Source organism: Macrobrachium nipponense, chromosome 9 (genome assembly GCF_015104395.2).
Source record: "Macrobrachium nipponense isolate FS-2020 chromosome 9, ASM1510439v2, whole genome shotgun sequence".
NCBI lineage: Eukaryota > Metazoa > Arthropoda > Malacostraca > Decapoda > Palaemonidae > Macrobrachium > Macrobrachium nipponense.
The window spans coordinates 94,862,340-94,877,339 of NC_061110.1; positions in this window are offsets into that span (position 1 = coordinate 94,862,340).

The window sequence follows — 15,000 nt, forward strand, 5'->3', positions numbered from 1 at the left end:
TACCCATTGAAAAAAAAACAGTGTTCACTGTTTCTAAAAAAAAAAAAAAAAAAAAAACTTCCTCTTAGATCTTGTTGACAATTTTCTATGGGGCTCTTATTCCACAATACAAAAACCAAAAAACGACTATGGTTATTCAGCTTCCCGCTATGGAGCTTCATAGCATTGTCATAGCAAGAGTGCAATGTGCAATCAAATTTTATGACTTGGAAGTTACCACAGTGCAGAGTTGAACATACTTCCTCTATACACTGACATTTATACAGACTTGGTTATACAAGAGGATGGAAACTCTCGAATGTAATAAGTTTTGTGAATATGAGCGACTCTAAAGTTGTATGTAAGGATAAGTGGGAAACGGGAAGATGTAATAGTGGATGTTACATGCTAGCGTACCGATTCAGTAGTCGCAAGTTCGATTCCCCGCTCTGCCAACGTGGAATCAGAGGAATTTATTTCTGTTGACTAGAAATTCATTTCTCCATGTAATGTGGTTCAGATCACACAATAAGCTGTAGGTCCCGTTTCTAGGTAACCAATTGGTTCCTAGCCACGTGAAAATATCTAATCCTTCGGGCCAGCCCTAGGAGAGCTGTTAACCAGCTCCTTGGTCTCGTTAAACTAAGATATACTTAACTTAATGGAGATAACAGTCTAAAGGAAGAAGTTCGCCACAGATTAGGTATTGGAATAAACGTAACAGGGTGTACGCTAAATATTGGGAAGATACATGAAGTGTCTCCCTGATTCATAATGGTATATTGTATAAGAGGAGTTTGTTAAGTTGAATCTCCTTTATGGAAGTCATATATGGATGTTGGTTGTAAATGAAAGGGAGAAGGTTGCAGCTGCTGAAGGGCTTAGTATATGTGACGTGACACAAGAAAATTAAACGGACGAGAAATATAAAGGTACGTAGAGTTAAAAAAAAAGAGTGTTTTGAGATGGACTGGTCTTGCGGGAATACCTGAAGGGGATAGGTTGATAAGGAGAGGGGTGAGTGGCGCAGTGTGTGAGCGGGGCTTTATTGAACTGCTGATGAGCCTTTTGTCAATGTATATGAAATTGCTAGTATTGTGACAGTTTCGCCTCCAGGGTTGATCACAGTCCAGTGGTTAAAGACTAATTGTGGCAGTTATCGTTGTGTGAGCGCGCGTGTGTGTGTATGTGTGTTTGTGTGTATTTTAAACCAGACGGTTTGAAATGATAAAAATAACATTACATATATTTAATTTGTCCATGGAGAGAGTTAGCTTTAAAATTAATTGTGAAAAAATGTAAGTTCGGTAATCTTTGTTTTCTTTTTTCTTGATACTGCGGGCATTGATATTATATATATATAATATCAATGCTCGCAGTATCAAGAAAAAAGAAAACAATATATATATGTATATATATATACTATACATATACATAATATATATATATTATATATATATATATATATATATATATATTGATAGATATAACCGCGAGAAAAACGAATGGCTCAATTTCTAAAACTGACACGACAATCATCGCCACAGCGAAGTCGTTGAGCAATTTCTCTCCATTTAGCCGACAGATGGAAGGACGCCAATAATTGTGTTCCTTTCTGCACATGCAAATATCGCTGTCATTTGCATGGCGGAATCATGAAGAGGAGCACGAAAAGCATCCTCCTTCTCCTTCCGGTAAATGCCATGTCCGAATTTTGGACGGAAGCACGACAGGCCAATCAAAAGAAACTAATGATGCCCTTCTCTGGCACATGCCTGCTATATTTTCTCTTTATGGTCTCTTCTTTTCTCTTTTTCTCTTATTCTTCTTTTCTCCCTCCGCTTTCTTATTCCCTCTGCTCGACGAGAGGAGCGCCTGCAGAATGGGGAAAGATTTCTCAATTTTGGAATGTCTTTTTTTTGTAAGCGATGAGCTTTTCTTCTCCTACTTTAAAATGATATGGCCGATTACTAATTATACCATAACTTGCTATCTTACTCTTGCAAATTTTGGAATGTCTTTTTTTTTTTTTTTTTTTTACGAAAATTTGTGATGAGCTTTTTCCCTTAACTCTGAAAAATGGCCGATTACTAATTTTCTCATAGCTTGCCGTCATTCTCTTTTTTGCATATAAGGTAATAATCACCTAAGTTTACATTTATTTATTAACCATAATTTTATAATTAGTACAATCTAGAAAGACATTATTACTTCCGAAACAAAATAACCTACTTTACTTTTTTATATCTTTTAGATTGAACAGGTTCTACGGAGGTTAATCTCCCTCAGAAATTTTGAAAGTCTCTAGTAAAGTGATTCGTAAGTTCAGAACTTCAGCCCCAATGGTGTGACGGGAAATGCAAGAATATTTTTTTATGAAATCATCATTTAATCAATGGTGTGACATTGCAGATTATTATCTAGTCAATACACAGACATTAACCGTTTCGGTTTTACCTACTTGTGTGATTACATCACTGAAGTGGTGTCATTCAGAATCAGCTTCTATCTTAGCAACAATAGTTACTCCGAATTTAGTGTTCTTTAAAATATTAATGCAAAACCAATCCAACATGATTTGAAGAAGTTAGTGGGTGTAAATGTTTTCCTAGGTTTTTTGTTCTTTTTATCTGAAACTGTGACATTATTACGTCTCCCGGTCCTTGTAGGTTTTCCTAGAAAATACAGAAAATGAAGCAATTGCCAAGTAATTGCGATGTCATCAGGGGTTTTGGCTATATATCGATAATTTTGTTTTATTACATATCTTCGGCTTTTGCCTTGCCCTGAAATATGCATTTTATGCTTCAATGCACAATTTAAAATTGAATGAAAAAGAAAAGTCATTTGTTTCAGTAAACGAGATTGGTGACACTAGTATATAATCCGAAGTCGCTTATAATAGAGAAAACAGAGGAAAGGAATCATTCACTGTCTTATGATTTACATTTACTTCCTCCGACACAAATGCAGTAATTATATGAAGAGGTCCAGTGATTGGCGTTTCAGCCTGCTCTTGGTGGCTAGATTCATTCAGTGCCAGTAAATAAAATTTCACTCACGATAAGTATGAGAAAATGTAAAAATATTATTTCGTCAGGGTAAAAACAATTGTTTATTATGAATAGGTCCAGTGATCGGCGTTTAAACCTGTTCTTGGTAAGTAGATTCATTCAGTGTCAATAAATAACATTTTCGCGAAAAGTATAATATAATGTCAAAATATTATTTCATCAGGGTAAAAAGAAAAATATTTTTGAATCATTCCAGATAGGTATAAGAAAATTTCAAAATATTTATTTCATCATTGTAAAGAGAAAAATATATTTTTTAATCATTTCAGGTTAATTGTTAAGCAGCGCAGTGTAAGAAATGAATTAAGTTACAGTTAAAAATGCTGTTTGTTTTTCCACAATGAACACTAAAATTACGAGATTCAAAACCATCAGCGTAGTATTTTATCATGATGAAATCCAAATCCGTCCTCAGAGACCGTAAGCATCACGAAACGTTTCTCGTGTTTATAGAATCAGGTCGTTTTTTTTGTTTTGTTAGGAAACTGAAGAAGAGATCAGTAACTCTTGATAGATGAGCGATGGGACTGGCATCTGTAAGCAAGTTGTTTTCCCATTTTCTCACGAATTTTGGCTGGAATGATCTTTGCGCCCTGATTTTACAATGTCGGTTGTGAAGAGGAAAACACTGTTGTGATTTAACGTATTCGCCCGCGTAAGGGTTTAAGATTTATCATGCGTCATATAAATGATGGATAGTCAAGTACAATCTACAGATCATATATCGCTGACAAATTTTTCGTTTTGTACAATAGTAATATAAAGCCGAGCTTTCGTTTGATCTGTAGAATAAACGCATTATTTTACAATAATTGCAAGAACCAGCCCTGATCTTTATGAAAATGTCAAGTGAGATAATACCCTTGTGTAGTAATTATTTAAAATCATATGAGAAAAAAATTTAAATTAGTTTGAAAGAGTGAATTATATAACTCTTAAAGAGGAAAGTAAAGGAGTTAAATGAAAATGGGTCGTGGATGTTTTATTAAAGGTTCTTAACAATTAACCACTAAAAACAAGTCTTGAAGCAGAGTAGGTTCCTTTTCTTTCTCGGTCCCTGTTCGGATCATGAGTCCTTAGGAGAGAAATGTTTTTCATGGCGATTGATACAGGCATGAAAATCACTTAAAAATATAGTTTTTCAGTATATACGCATTTATAACATTACATTTGCAACGTTAAAGCATTAACCTAAGACGAATAAAGAGAACATATAGTCGCTTCAAGTACAAACTGCATGCGTTTGTTTTTTTATTTGTATAAAAACGCAGCTGTGTAAATAACAAGGCGCTTACGAAGATATTCTTCTCGGGAACATTTTGTGTGACACTAATGGCAATCTTTCGTTGGTATTACAGGGTAGTCTGTGCTTATAATTAGTTTTTTTTTCTTAAGGTATTTGTTCCACCGACAAAAATTTTAATTCACTTAAAATTTAATAGAAAATTTCCGATACGTGTAAATATCGGGTCGTCGTTTTTGCAGTGATTTTAGTTTTATTGGTAATTTTTTACAACATATTACATCTACTAATGTGTGACAACTGCCTCACAAACAAGGACATGGTATGTAATTACTGTTCTTTACCATTTACCAACAATCATTCCTAATAGAGTTTAAAGCATTACAATGTGTCTATTTTGTATAGTACAGATTGGATTAAGTGATTAAGGGAAACGAACATAAGCAAGTTATTTCTGAACACAAAGGAACCCGAGTCTTAGAAGCCCGTAGACGAACCAGCACCCTGACCCGATCATTACTTTGCATTTGGAGGAGGGAGAGGCGAGGAAGGTCAGGTCAGGTTGCATGCAAAGCAGGCATATTTCACGGCGACAGTAGCTAGTGAGCTTTATGTAAGCTCTCCTCTTCAGCTGCAGAGGGGCCGCGTGGGATCTTTATGGCGGACAATCCTGTCCGTTATGTCATCCTAAATTCTTCGTGCAATAGAAAGTGCTGCCTTTAGTCTGGCTTCTCTGTTCGTTTGCTTATTTAACGGCCACGGCTGCTGTCTTCCAGTTTTCGTCAATTACAGAGGAAATCGTAAGAAAAAATACGAGGGAGTTATTGATGTGCAGATCAATTGCCTCTGATGCAAAGAGAATGAGAAATAACTTAATAGTAGCTTCTGTGAAATGTTCTCTGACACTTCTGCGACGATAATGCAATTTTCCGGCTACTCAATGATCGCAATTAGCCGCCTACCTTTGAGGCCTCTTCCTAGTGCTAGGAATTCATTAGTATGTGCGAATGTGATAGAATTATTTATATATATTCTTATTGACAGCATCAGATCGCATACTTCCAAAAACGTAACTTTTTTTTAATAGGTCACCCCCCCCTTTTTTTTTTTCTTTTAACCTCCACCTTCTGCTGGCACAAATTTACTTCTTTAATAAACTGTTGAGACTAGAGGGCTGCAAATTGGTATGTTGATCATCCACCCTACAATCATCAAACATACCAAATTGCAGCCCTCTACCCTCAGTAGTTTTTATTTCATTTAAGGTTAAAGTTAGTCATGATCGTGCATCTGGCAAAACTATAGGACAGGCCACAACGGGGCCGTGACTGAAGGTTTCATGGGCCGCTGCTCATACACCATCATACGCTGTACAGAAAACTTGATTAGTGGCATTTTTTACTTGTTTCTGTGTTGCTTTCAGGATACTAAGTCTTGCTAAGAAGTTAAAATGCTGAATTCAAACCCAAGAAGAGGAAGGGAAGGCCAAAGTTCAGGTGGAAAGATAAATTATTGAATGACAGGAAGGAAAAGGGTCTAAGAGAATAAGATGTACAGGACAAAGGAGGATGGAGAAGGAGGCTGACTAGAAACAGCGACCCCATTATAGAAATGGGAAAAGCTGAAGGCAAAGAAGAAGAAGAATCATAATGCCCCCTTAATAGTACTTTCATATTCAAGTAAGATACTCAAAGAACTGTTGAATCTTAAGTATAGCCTACTTTCGACCGACTGTCCACGTTTGAGATATTTACATCTGACACATAAACATTGACAGAGATGTCGTGAAAAGCTATGTCCTTTTCTGTTGGATCTGCAAACCAAAATGATAACGCTCTTGAAGTGATAAAGAAAGCCATACTTGTAGATAGATAAAGGAGCATTCAAAGAACGAAGTATGCAATTATATAAGAATATAATGGCTTGGCAGTGTCAAGAAAGTGTCTATTCACAAAAGGGATTATTTCTTGATAAAAAGAGAGATTCTTTTATATTTTTTTCTTGTAATGAATATGACAAGACTTATTTATGATATTTTCAAGTCGACCATTAAGTCTGGGAATTTTCTTCCTCGGAGGTCAATATGAGTTTGGTGTTCGTCGGAATGTGAAAGATTTAACGTTATTTTATTCTTGTAAAACAGTTATTGCAAGTGAATCAGAAAGTTACTTAAAATTAGCAACTGTGTATAGAATTTTTTCATTCATATTAATGGCACGACTGATATACTTTCTATTCTAGTAAATCGCATGCTGTAGAATTTAACATATTTTGAATATTAATTTCAGATAATTTCAGTTTGTAACAGTGTGTTATATCCAAATTTGTGTGTGTGTATATATATATATATAGTATATATATATATATATATATATATATATATATATATATTATATATATATATATATATATATACTATATATATATATATATATATATATAGATATATATATTTATATTATATAATATTAATATTTATATATTATATAAGTATATATATATATTATTTATATATATATATCTATATATACTTTCCCATAAATTTGGATGAAACACACTGTTACAAGTTGAAATTGAAATTATACTGAAAATAACATTCGAAATATGTTAAATTCTGTAAGTTAGAAAGTATCATCGTATATATATATATATATATATATATATATATATATATATATATATATATTATTGATTGATTATATATTATATATATATATATATATTATATATCATATACATATATATATATATATATATATATATATATATATATATATATATATATATATATATATATATATGTGTGGTGTGTGTGTGTGTGTGTGTGTGTGTGTATGTATATACATATACATATATTTACATATGTGTTTGTATAATATCAAAGTTAACTATTATCATATATATATGTGTTGTGTGGTCTGGTGTGGTGTGTTTGTGTGTGGTGATTGTGGGTTTGTGGTGTGTGTTTGTTTGCTAAGAATAAAATAAAATCCATATAAATTGAACAAAGAGAGAACAGAGAGCAAGTTACATTTCGAGTAGTCGCCACCGCTTCTCGAAGAATAATGAACAGTGAGTTTCCAGATGACAGGCAATTAAGAGACATATAAGAGTTCGTCTGAGTTCTGGCTAAGCCCAGAAGATAAGGAGGAGGTCGGCATCTTCTGGAAAAGAGGATCGATCCTGAAAGATATATATGGTCGGTCTTTATTCGTTTTCCATTTTCATTTCGACAGATTATTTCTCTCTCTCTCTCTCTCTCTCTCTCTCTCTCTCTCTCTCTCTCTCTCTCTCTGTTAATTAAGGCCCGCTTAAGTCATTTTCATCCTCATTTTGGAAAAAAAATGGTTAATTAACTCAATGTAAGAGCTTTTGAGGATCTGAACTTTGAAACAATTATTGCTCTAAGATCTTTGTGATGCAGTCGTATTTATTTTGTGTATTTATACTTAAGGTATTTCGGTCATTCAGCGCTTAAGACTAAGAAGAGAGGAAGTTAGAGAGGTTGGACAGCATGATGGAAGACAGGAAGCGGGAAGAAAGGGGATGCAGCCTGGGGCCGAAGGGAAGATACAAACAAATGCCTACAGTGCTCCACCAGAGCTTCACTGACGTTACTACCGCCCTACCATTTTTTTTTTTTTTTTTTTTTTTTTTTTGGTGAAAGCCACATGAGACTTATCACATTCCATACAGGATACCATGTATACGGGAATATCTTGTGGGAGATCCTTTTCTCATAAAAGTTAGTGACCGAAGATCCTACATTATTAGGGTAGATAAAAAAAGAAAAGAAAAAAAAAGGCTTCCCTAACCCCCCAAAGTTTCACTAATCTTTTTGATACTGTACAGGTATGGGATTTCGTTTTATTTTATTTTTTTATGTATTTCTTTTGCTTTCTCATTCACGGGAGATGAAGGAAAATCTTATAAGCTTTATCAAAAAAAAGTATCTGTGCGAGCTGTTGGGAATTTATATTAGGGAAACTATAGTTAGATATCGTCTTGATGTTTATGTATGTATTTTCCTCTGTATCCCATCAAAGGCAAAATGGAGTAACGCTGAATATGAATTGCTCATATTCCGCACTTCCTTCAATAATAATCAGTACCTCCTCGCGTTTGTTCCCTTCTTCCATAAAACCCATCTTTTCCCTCCCCCCACCCCCCCCCTCACCCCTTTGGTCTTCCCCATTCCTGTAACCCTTCATAGAGGGGCTTTATTGATCAAAGGAATCCTTTAAGTCGTCAAGACAGTCGGAGGAGTAAGTAAGCCAATCCCTTTAATGCTGTTCACTTACGCCGGATATTCAATTTTGATCCGACAGAGGCTGTTTCGGTTCGTTGATGCTGTACAGGGGGAGAAGGGGGGGGGGGGGGGGGGGGGGGGGGGGGGGGGGGGGGGGAAGGCTGTTTGGAGGGGGCGCCTACTATGATGCGTCTTCTTCTTCTTCTTCTTCTCTACGTCTTCCTTTATGAGGAATCTCTCTCTCTCTCTCTCTCTCTCTCTCTCTCTCTCTCTCTCTCTCTCCATATATTTCCTGTATGTTGAATATGTTTAAGAACTGATTTTAGTTGCTTTATTTAAGGCATTTTTAAAGTGTTGAGGATTTTCTAATAGTGAATATACACTTCTCTTTTTAGATTTCTTTCGAAAGCCTTACGTTAGTTTTCGTTTATCATCATTCATATTAAGGTCAATTTTTGGCCGCCTCCATTTTCACAGTGACGTTCCCCTTCCATAGTAGAAATCTATAACATTAGCTTCATTTCATTACTGTTATTAGGGAGCAGATCATCCATGAGGTCAATATTAGCTGTGTCTGCGGCATTGAATTTGTGTAGAATTGCAGAATTGCCAATATATTGTCCCACCACTATCTTGCTATCTGAATCTGGCCAATAAACGTTTTTAATTTTTTTTTTTTTTTTTTTTTTTGTTTTTTTTTTTTTTTTTTTTTTTTTTTGCTGACATTTATACTCACGAATAGAGAAGAAGGTTGGCCAAAATATCCACCTAACCCAGGTATCTTTCCCAAAGATTATATGATTTCCTTTGCCATGGTGAACCATTGACTTATATTAATTCGGCCTTATACCGGCAGGGGCAGTAACCCTAAGACAAGACTGGTGAGGTAGGAAAGGGAGCTAGGGGCCTGGTTTGGACCCCAGGGCTTCAACTTACCAACATAGATATATTGGCCGTCGGTCTTTTTATCGCTTTTTTTTTATAATTCTCTATGGTCAAATTTATATTACTTTTTGCATTCGGGGACTGAGTATAATTAATAATATTAATAATAATAATAATAATAATTTTTACTTTCAGCTCAAGGCCATATACTGCACATGGAATATAGAAAATATAGACAATAACATGCAATCTAGATATATAAGATAACATGATAAAAAAATACCACCTTTAAATACGTTGCTACAAGTATAACAATATAATTTAGAAGAATCAAGTCAAATATTTGGTAAGGCATATTGCTTAGAATGAAAGAAAACTTATAGAAATACATTAAAATTGCATCATTCTCCCTGAAGGTCATTAACCCTGAAAGAAGATGAGTGAGGACGCTCAGTTACTGGAACGCTGGGGAGAAGTCGAAGACTTCTTCTTCTTGTCCTTCTTCTTCTTCTTCTTCTTCTCCTTCTTCTTCTTCTTCTTCTTCTTCAGCTAGCTGCCGAAACCACGTGTCTGTCAACCGAACTGTCGTTTAGTCGTTGCGAGAGCATCCCAAGCTTGCTGCTTTTAAAACAGAAGAAATGCCTCTCGAGATAAAAATCAGTTGAAGTTGAAAGCTGGAATCGCTCCCCCAGACGGACAGTCTGGGATTCGAGCGAGTGACGGCGCCACTCTAGGGTAAGGAGGGACTTTTGGGGGTGGGGTTGGGGAGGGTGATGCGGTCACCTCAACATTTCTTCATATTCCGCTGCGAAATGAGATTATTCAGTTGTTAAAGAGTCATTTTTGTGGGAGAGAGTTCACTCGAATGTCCTCGTGGACAGACTCAGTAATGTCGAAATCCTCGACTCTTTTGCGAAGAAGTTTCCGTAAGTTTAATTTTTTCTATCTGTTTTTAGATTATGAAATGGGTGACCAGGTCACGAAGGTGGGATATATGGAGGGAATACAGGAACAAGTCTTTTTTTATAAAATGTGATTATATGATTGTATGTCGCTTTTTATTCTGAGTCTGACTTTCTCATCAGTTTATTTTTTTTCCATTGTCCATACTTATCCATCAAGATGTCTTTTCCTTTCTGCTTAGTGGAAATGTAGCCTGTGATTGGCTTATCAACAGCCAATCAGGAGCGTAGTAAGGGACTGGCCTAGATATCAGATGCACGGTTGATGTGAATCTACTATAGTCATTGCTGCTTTGAAAGGTAAAATGCCAATTAGGCTCCCACCAGGTAATCTATAGCAGTTCAACTTATTTGTTTTTACTCGAGTAAATTATTTATTTTTGTAGACATTCACGAGTGGATATTTTCCAAGACGAGGATTGATGTTTGAATAATGTTTTTCCAGTATAATCTAGCGCTACTGACTCTTTGATTCGTGTTCCTTCAGCGTAAACAGACGATTTGTCATTATTTCTAGAAAATTTTATCATTTCCATGTAAGTTGTTGAGACTTTTTCTGGAATTACTCTTCACTGTTTGTTGCATTTCTGTCTTAATTGGATTATTTTGTTTCTTGCCTCTTCCTTAAACAGTATTGAATCTGAAGCCATTTCCTTGATAAGTGTTGCTAATCTCTCTCTCTCTCTCTCTCTCTCTCTCTCTCTCTCTCTCTCTCTCTCTCTCTCTGTTTTTAATGGTATTATTGGGGAAACAAATCTACAGTTATGTAAATGTACATATATTTAAATTTAAAACTTTAAGGATAGCTTTCGGGAATCTGATAAGGGGAACCGAATAGATTCCTGAAAGCTATCCTTAATGTTTTGAATTTAAATATATGTACAGTGATGCTCAAATCTCATGCGACATGACTCCATAGGATTTCGTTCAAAATTCACTAACTGGCAGCCTAGCATGCTCCTTATTTATCTTTTATTTCAATGTGAAAACGCGAGTATCGCATACACTAAGGCCATAATATGTTTCATAAGAGTGAAATCTGTCATATATTTAAAAATTGTAAGAAAATGTCACGTGTAGCCAAATTTCAGAAAAACCCTTACGAAACATTTTCAAAACTTTCGTTCACTCATTGCTGAAGCATTTGACCAAAACGAAGTCGCAATCAAACCTCAGTTCAAATGTTAAATAAATAAAAAAAAGAACGAAAAAAAAATTGACGTAACATTAATAGTGCTTCCAAAGCAAACATAAAATTTGAAATAGTCCTATTTGATTGCTTTTACCCTCAACGCTGAAAAAATGTAAATGTGTATATACAAAAGTAGAATGCGCCCACCGATATCAGTGTCGGTGCAACAACAACCACCTGGTATATAAGTAGGTCTACAATGAGTAGCGACCATTAAATTATCTTGAAAACATTTACTTTATGTGTTAAAGGAATATTTGGATTTTCATACATAATTATTTGTTATCTTTCTTAAATATTTCAAAACTGATAGCATACTAGCAAATATTCGCCTATTTGTCAAAGCCAAGTTATTATTCCTAGGCCTAGGTGTTAGATTTCTTTACTTTACACTTAACATCCACATCTCTATATTAACAATTTCTGGCCAGAAAGCAAATGAAGTTATCTACACATTCTTGCACTTCAAGTTACCTTATGAAAGAATAAATTATATACCAAAAGCGAGCAGAAGGACTTTTAAGAAAATAATATTGTAAACCAGTTGAAAAACAAGTGTTACATATGCCTTGATATTAATACTTATGATATTTCGATTAATAACCATCTTCTCCATATAACCAAAATCATCATCATCTTTTATTCCTCAAAGAACAGGTAATCTCTACAAATAAAAACATTAGTAAAGATTACATCTCAGAAAGCTTAGATTATTTTTCTAGCCTATAAATCATTTTGCAACACAGGCAGCTTAAACAAAGCCTGAAACTTCAACATTCAAAGAAAACTGGTTGTAATTCATATTCCTCAAAGAACAGGTGATCTCTACAAATAAATTCATTAGTAACAGATTACATCTCAGATGGCTTAGATTATTTTTTTAGGCCTATAAAACATTTTCCAACATACAGGCAGCTTAAACGCAGCCGAAATCTTCAACATTCAAATAAAACTTGTTTTAATTCATATTCCTACATTGAAAGTGTTGTTATGACTGTTGAGCTTATAAGGTCTACTGTCATAATGCTGCAGACATGGTTATGTTGACCAGTCCGAGGAGCATGTTAAGTGTGCTTTCATTGCTGGCACCGCTAACCTTATCACACCACACTTGAACTGAGCAACGTAAAGATAAGAAAAATAACAAAATCAATTCAAATCACACAAATTAAGAATTATACCAATGCATAAAAGGGATCATATCTATCTAACCATAAGGAAAATAAGGCTAGCTGTGAATTCGCAAACTTTTCGACATGAATGACATTACAAATAAAAAAAAAATTAAAAAAAATAGCACTACTTGGCAACCTCACGTTGAGTCTGAGAATATGGACGATACAAAAAGAATCATGTCGCATGAGATTTGAGCCCCACTGTACATTTACATAACTGTGGATTTGTTTCTCGATTTGAAGACTCGTGCTACTATGAGGATTTTTTAATTAGTGTTATTATTCTTATCAGTGTTCCCATGCACTCCTGGGGTGGATAGCTCCCTTGAGCTCCCGAACCTAGTAGGCAATCTCGTAACACCCTGCGGGCCACCTCATCCTTCATGTATACTCGGTGGAAATCAGATATCCGCTAAGAAATAAATGATACCCTTTTCAGCCACAGTTTCACTCCCTCTGGCGGTAAAATTTCGAAATCTCTACCGGCTTCTGATTTTCTTCTCCTAAAAGATATTTCTTCCCTGAAGAGGTAGAGGTTTTCTTACCACCCCATTTATCCTTTGTACAGTAAGTTCCAGAAGTGAAGCGACAAATTTCAGAATTGATCGTATTTCTTTAGAAACTCGTGGGGTTGCCAGTTAGTATATTTTTCTCCAATTATTGTCATCCTCTTTATCTAACAATACGTATCAGTGATTAACTGTAGAAGCACAGAAAGTATTTCCCCAGTGAATGATCAATATTTGCTCAATAATTGTGTATTAAAAAAAATAAATTTCCCCATAGAAACATCTGTGGCTCTCAATGTGTGATATCAAGTGTTCACCAATGAGTGGCAGCAGGAACCGAGTGCATAAGCATTGGCCAATATGATTTGCAAATTAACTTTCTACTTTTATAGCGTTATATCGAAAGTTATTATGATTTCTTTTGATAAAGCACAAAAAAGTTTAGTATCTGATTAAATGAAATATAAATAAGACACAAGTTGGTGTAAAACAAAAGAAAGAAAAAAAACAAGAAATCTTAGTTATATGCGCTTTTAGCATTGGCTACATGGTTAGGCCTATTCAAGAATTAAGGAAATATATTTTCCAGCTTGTTAGTTAATAATTTCATCTAATTCCTCAATTGTGCAAATCTTTGCTTGTGGAATTGCGTTCAGGGTCGCATCAAACAATTATTTTCGAAGGTTTCCACCCTTTTTTTTTCAGTGCATAAGTGAGACTATTTTTGTCCATACGATCCGGAGTGTGAATATGCTTGGCGAGCATTATTTTAATTCGAGTATCTCCTGTTATGCTCTCTTCTCTCTCTCCCCTCTCTCTCTCTCTCTCCTCGTCTCTCTCTCTCATCTCTCTCTCTCTCGGACCTTTTTATCTAGTCAGGAATAACCAGAGGCCTGTTTTAAAAATCGAGCACTAGGCCTATTGGTCATGCTCAGGTGCTTATATATATATATATATATATATATATATATATATATATATATATATATATATATATGGCAAAAAAATCATAAATTTATGTTATATAATAATGCTTGACTGGATCGAGCTGATTACTGGTTGCCCGTGGAAATATGAATTTGGTGATATCACTCCCTTATGATACGCCCACTTACGCACATTCAGTCTTAAATATCATGGTTGGAATGATTAGAAGATTTGAGATAAACGGTTGAAGTGAAAAAGGTGGAGTTAGGTTTGTGGGTATGGTATAGGTAGAGGTAGAGGGTGAGGCGAGGTTGTTGGGATCTATTGTCTCCCTACTTAACCAGGTGGTGATTTTAGGGTGTTCTGGTTGCTTGCGACTGTCTTTCTTATTTTTTATTTAGCGAGTCTGTCTCCTAGGTGCAAGGACAGGTCCTGGTGTTGGTCCTAATGGTTCTACTTTTCCCTAAATAACAGACAGTGGCCCTGCATTGTAAGCCTTGCTATGCCCGGAACTAGGCCTAGTCACCTGAAGGTAGCAGCAGCAGTTAGAGCCTTTTTCGAAGATGGTATTTTATGCTCGGACCTAGAAGATAAAATCAGAACTACCAACCACACCCAACTTCTCTATTGAATCTAGGTGCATTCATGGTTGATTATTTTGTTTTAATGTAGCGGAGATTTTCCTTTTACATTCTATTGATACTTGCATGGTTTTATGCATCTTCGCTAAAATAATTGATAATACACTACGATATTAAAAGTTTGTTTCCACATTCCTCGAAATATACATTGGTAACGTTGGTAA